Below are 6000 nucleotides of genomic sequence, written 5' to 3'. Positions count from 1 at the left end.
TGATTTCCTCGGGCAGCACCTTCAGGGTTTTCCTTTCTGCTTTGTTATTTCCCAGATTGCCAGGTGGGGGTCATGATCAGCACCTTATTTTGTGAGAGAAGAATGCCTTATAAAAGATAATGCCTCCATCCCTGAAAGTGCTTTTGCACCGATACCTTCACGCAGAATTCTGCCTAACCCAGACCCCACTTATCCTTGTTATCCATGAAATCCTGGGTATGTTGAGAAGAGGCTGATGAAGGTTTTTAGTCCAATTGTCCAAATGAAGCAGAGCTGTCCCCAGCACTATCTCAGGCTGTAGGTGTTCACCCTGGAGAACTCCAGGAATAACCAGTGCTCAGGGGATTGAGCTGTACTTACACACTCACACAAATCCTGCCTGCTTGTTTTCCCTCCCCTTTTAAACAGCTGGTGCTTTCCTCCTGCTGCCTCTTTAAAAGCTATTTGGTGCCAAATATCAGTGAAAGGATGCTGGCAACACCTTTTAATAAAAGGCAAATCCCACTTACCACTTTTGATTTCGTTTCAGTAACATTAATCATGATGAATTCATTCAGCATGTCGCATGACTGCCGCGTGTAATTTCTTAGGAATTCCATTTTCATTTAACATTAATTAAAGAACACTTATTACAGTGTTACCAAAATTAATTCCCGGTCTGCAGCCCTGTCTGCCAAGTCTCAACCTTCAGCAAATTATTATGGGTGAGTTATAGACCCTGGGAAAACGAGGTCTATCATGGAATATTAACCATGGTGATGCATTCCCCAGCACAGGGCAATGCTCAGGGAGGTGCTGATCCTCCAAAATAATGCACTCTGTGATCCTGCTCCTGCCTGGCCCTTTCAGAGAGTTATGGGAGCCCACAGAAATTACAGATCCTTAGCAAGCTTGTTTAATCCAATATGGCTTGTGAGACACTCCATCCTTCTTGCTTAGAGTCTGTTTGATGATGATACACTGATCAGACTCAGGATATTACCTCTTTGGCAATTCAGCTTCCTGCTGCTGAAGCTGCACAGACACCGTGGCAATATTTTTGATACAGCCCAGCAGAGCTAAGTGTCGTTCATTAAAAGAAGATTTATTCACATGCATCTTTCTTGAGTCTGTCATGTTCTCCCTAAAGAGGCTCAGCCATTTAATACATCTCTTTTTTTTCCCCGTCTATGACATTCACCATGGAGTATATAATCTTGGCTCTCCCATATTTTCAGCACCAAAATAGCAGTTTTGTATATCTTAAAGGATTTTGCTGTATCCTGTTTTTGCAAGAAACCCTAGAGAGACCATGAATTATATAACAGACCTTCCAGGAGGAGAGAAGTTTGGGCATTACTTTTTCTTGTTGTTTTATTCGAGTTCACACACCATTAGTTGGTCCCTTGTTCTGGCATCTTTCCTATAAAATTCCAAACATCTCCAAAGCCTTCCTGCTGAGAAAATTTTTTAAAATCCAGGCAGAGTGATTTTTGCCAAGAATTAGATGGCATTTTTGTTTTTTTTTTTTTTTACTGAATAGAGGGAAATAAACACACAGGGAAGCCATGCAAGTGACCAGCACAAGAATGTCTGTGCTTTTCTTTCCAGTCCATTACTTAATATTTCTCTTTGGGAAAGTTGTTCCCCAAAAGTGGCATCTGAGAACTTCATTCCCCTAAACAATGATGAATTCCACAGGTATTTCACACCCAAGGTATGTCTACAACAAGTGGCAGAGAAGAGTCCTGCACTGCCCACAGAACTGGGCAGGCCAGTACCATGGGTGGCCACCTAAAAATCTACTCCCAGACATGGGAGAAAACACAAAAAAAACCTAAGAAAATAAAATGTACCCAACAAAATCACAATCAACCTTCACTTCTGTCTCATGTATCAGATTCCTGGGATTTAAAATGGGATGAGGCCTTACCTATTTCATCAGTGAGGGATCCTCACAGATCCTCACCCCATTTCCTAATAAATCAGAGAAACTCTGACCATTCAGCTACTGACCAACAGGATCAATGAGCAGCTGCTCAAAGATGTTTCCTATGCCTGAGAATATTTGGTCCTGTACCTTCTCCATCCCAGAACCCTGTGCCCTGTCCAGAGGGAAAGCCAAAAATTTTGGGAGCTCAGCCCCTTAACTTGATGTCGTGCATTTCAGGAAATTATCATTATAGCACTTCAGTGTCTTGCCTAAGCCAGCCTTTCCATCCTAGCCCGTAGGGACTCAACATCCAGGACCCTTTTTCATTATGTATTTATCTCTCACACAATTAGACTCAATCACACAGGACAGTCTGTGTTTGCTTGGTGGAAGGGGTGGTCTCAAGGCTAAAGTGACAGACTGGTATAACCCTGGTTTATAATAACTGCATTGAAAAAGTAAAAAAAGAGCTTTTCCAAGCACTAGGGTTTGTTTCCAAAGAATAATTCACCACAGAGAGCTCTGTAAAACTTCTGATGGAAGTTTCCCAGGGGTCGTGGGCAGTCTCTTGCTGCCCGAGCCCTCAAAGCTACCCAGGCAGGAAACAGCAATGTTACACCAACAACTACTCAGAGGTTTGAAATTTAAGAAATCTGTCCATGTCTGCAGCACTGGAATGAGGGATTTCTGTGCCAGGAAGACATCTCCAGGAACCCTTTCCTCCTCATCCAAGACCATCCTGAGCAGTGACCCAGCCAGGGCTGATCACTGGTTTGGGGCTGACACAGGGCTTGTTCAGAGGGAGGGACAGCAGCACACCTGATATGAAACAGCAGTCTCCAGTAATGAGATTTTGGCACATCTTGTTCCCTCAGGCACTTCTCCTCAGGCACATCCTTCAGACTATCTGATTTTCCCTCTGCTTGGTGCCTGTAGATCACACACCAGCACGTTTTATACTCAGCCAGGGGCTTGGCAAAAGCATGACCTTCTCAAAGTAACGTCATCCTGACAACAGCCTATTGTATAAAAATCACTGCTTAAAACCTTTCAGCAACAGCTTGCAAAGAAACAAAACATCTTAAAGCACTGCAAGAGAAGCAGCTATGGTGACATGAGCTGCTCAGGAACACAAGCTGCTTGTGTGCAGTGATAAATGTAAAGAGGATAAGGGTTGAGACTGTGATTATCAGACTGAAAATACCAAAAACTAGCATGACCCTAGTCAGGAATGAATTATTAACTACTAAACTATTTGGTCCTTTATACACATTTGCTTTTTCTACTAGAAAAAAAAAAAATGAGGAGAAAGTTTACCGAGACACAAGGAAATAGCTCCAAGGTACAAACCCAGCTACTCTCAACCCTTAACGCTGCTAAGAGTTGAGTCACACGGGTGCTACCATTCAATCTTCTGCCAGAATACATGAGAAAAACATGCACTGAGGGATTTTTGCCTTTTCTTGCAGGGTGACATCCATCACATTCACGCAGCAACTTGCAACAGTTTGCTCTAAACCACACTCTGTGAGTAAGCGCTGCAGGTGGAGATCAAAGCACACCTCAGTGGGTTCTGGGTCATGCACAGCCACAAATCTGAGAGGGGAAGAGGTCTTCCCAACATTTACAGGTAAGAGTTTCTTATGTACTTTTCACAGAATTCCTCTAAACCCTGCCAAACTCTGCCAACACATGCTTTAGGTATGAATAAAAGCCTCAACCAAGAGTGTTTCTATCTCTAGCAGGAAATGTGCAACCACCTGACGACTCACCACAGTTACATTTTCAGCAAGGATGTGAGTTTCACCTAGTTGGTGATGATTCTCTGGTTGTGTTTCACTCCACTGTTCAATTTTAGCCCACTTTATGCTTCTGAGCAGTAGGACAAGCACCTAATAAATGTCATTCATGGAGTCTCCAAAAAAAAAAGTATATTCACAGCAAGGTAATCAACATATGAAAAATGAAATGCTATGATAGAACCATAGAGTCATTTAGGTTGGAAAAAGCCTCTAAAATCAACAAGTTCAACAATAAACCAGCACTGCCATGCCCACCACTAAACCAGGTTTCCAAATGTCACATCTACAGGGCTTTTAAATCCCAGCAGGGATGGAGATTCCACCACTGCCCTGGGCAGCCTGTGCCAGTGCTTGATAACTCCTTTCAATAAAAAAAATAAATTATTAATATCTGATACAAACCTCCAAGACTGTTTCCTCTCTGCTGTATTTTATTTTCAACAGAGATCTGGTAACTTGAAGTCCCCTGTGAGACCATGATTTCTCATGGTACCAAAACAAACATATAACAAAGAGTCAAAGGGCCACAAAAAATCCCAACATCTTTTTGGAAATAGACAATAGAGAAACCAAGGTGTCCATTTAATCTTTGCTGCACGCAATATTTCATTATTTCATTGTGAATTTCTTTAATTTTATTATTTACATGGTAAAAAAAAATAAATCTTGAAGACCAGAGTGGAGTATGCAAAGCATCAAACCTGATCCCAGTAGCTGAGGTCAAACAGGCAAAGGGCCTGGATTCCCCTTGGGATTGTGCCTGGATTTTCCTACCACCTCTGTAGCTTATATTCAGTGAAGAAGCAGCACTAAATTCAAGAGGAATTACTCTTAGGAGACTCAAGCTGAATCTTCAGCCTGCTGGTACAAAGCAAAAAATATTCGATGAGACAACTTTTCCTTTGACTGAACTTTTTGTGTTTGTTTTCCTTTTACTTTTTTGGGAAGGAGGCAAGTTATCATCAGCCACTGCAGCAAAGGGCAGGCAAGTAGATGTGCCTGCACTGATACATTTTCCACACTTTAATGTTTGTCTGGTCATAAAACTGTATGTTAAAAGATTGTTTTGTGCTAGTTTCCCAGGCTTTGGAAGGAGAATGGAGACTTGGCTTAGCAGGTCATTCCATCCACATCCAGCTAATTCTGCAGATGATATTGATCTCCTTCAAGAATATTACTAAAGAAATATCACTCCTGATTTTCCCTCCGTTTTCCTAGCTGTCTGGGGAAATGAGACTTATTCTCAGTTCTGATGGTGCCTTTTGTGCTTCAGTGGGCTCTGCTCAAATCTCATTTTCTTCACACCTGGGCAGAACCTCTCCAAAGCTACAGGTGGCCATGCAGGCTTCATCCACACTCAAAGCTGCTGCTGCAGGGAGTGTGATGCTGAAGGATGTGAGCAGATTGCATTTATAATACATTAATCTCAGAGTCTGCATTCATTTCAAGACATGAATCAGGTTTTTGTTTTCACAAATACTCTTCATTTGAAGAAAGGATGTCAGGACATGCTGATGTTGTGCCACTTTGTTACATACATTTCTCCATAAAATCTCACTGTTGAAACACAATTCTGTTTCTAAGGCAAGTGCCAGAAGAGTTGAAGATAATTAGCTACTGAGATCTCATTTTACCTTGAGGTTGCAACATAGCAAAATCAATTGCCTCATTGCTCAATTTTATTGGAAATATTGAGAAATAATTATCTATGTTTACTTGGAAACACTGTCACTTTATAGGGCTTTAGACCTTTGAATATTTCAATGAACTCAGAAGGTTTATCAGACAACAGCTGTTTAACAGGCTAAACTCCCATTTTACTCACACACAGAAAAAACCCCCCGCAAATTAATAAAACAAAATCACAGCAAAACAGATGCTACTGGGTAGTGAAGATAATAAATTCGGCTCTTTTTAAATATGAGAGCTTTTACACAAAAGATGAAGAAAATGTAATGTCTAATGAACACCGAATTTCCATTTCTCAGATATTTCACTTATAAGCATTAACTTGTGGAGACATTTCTTAATTTCATTTCAAAATCCTGGTTTCTGAGTCTACAGATCCAGAAGTGCCTCCTTTGGCTGAAATCAGAGCTGCCTATGTCCCCAGGGTCACCTAAAAGCCACATTTTTTTGTTTTTTTAGTTCAGATTTGGTGCCAGACCCAGATCTCCTGAGCTGGGTTCTCTGGTCAGTGGCAACTCTCAGAGTCCAGGCTCCCTCATCCCTGGGGGGCTGGTGAGGACTGGTTGAACTGGAAAAGAACAGCTGTGCACACTTAGT

Source organism: Cyanistes caeruleus, chromosome 8, assembly GCF_971803275.1.
Source record: "Cyanistes caeruleus chromosome 8, bCyaCae1.hap1.1, whole genome shotgun sequence".
NCBI classification, from domain to species: Eukaryota; Metazoa; Chordata; class Aves; order Passeriformes; family Paridae; genus Cyanistes; species Cyanistes caeruleus.
The sequence above is the reverse complement of the archived record's forward strand: the minus strand, read 5'-3'. Positions refer to the sequence as shown.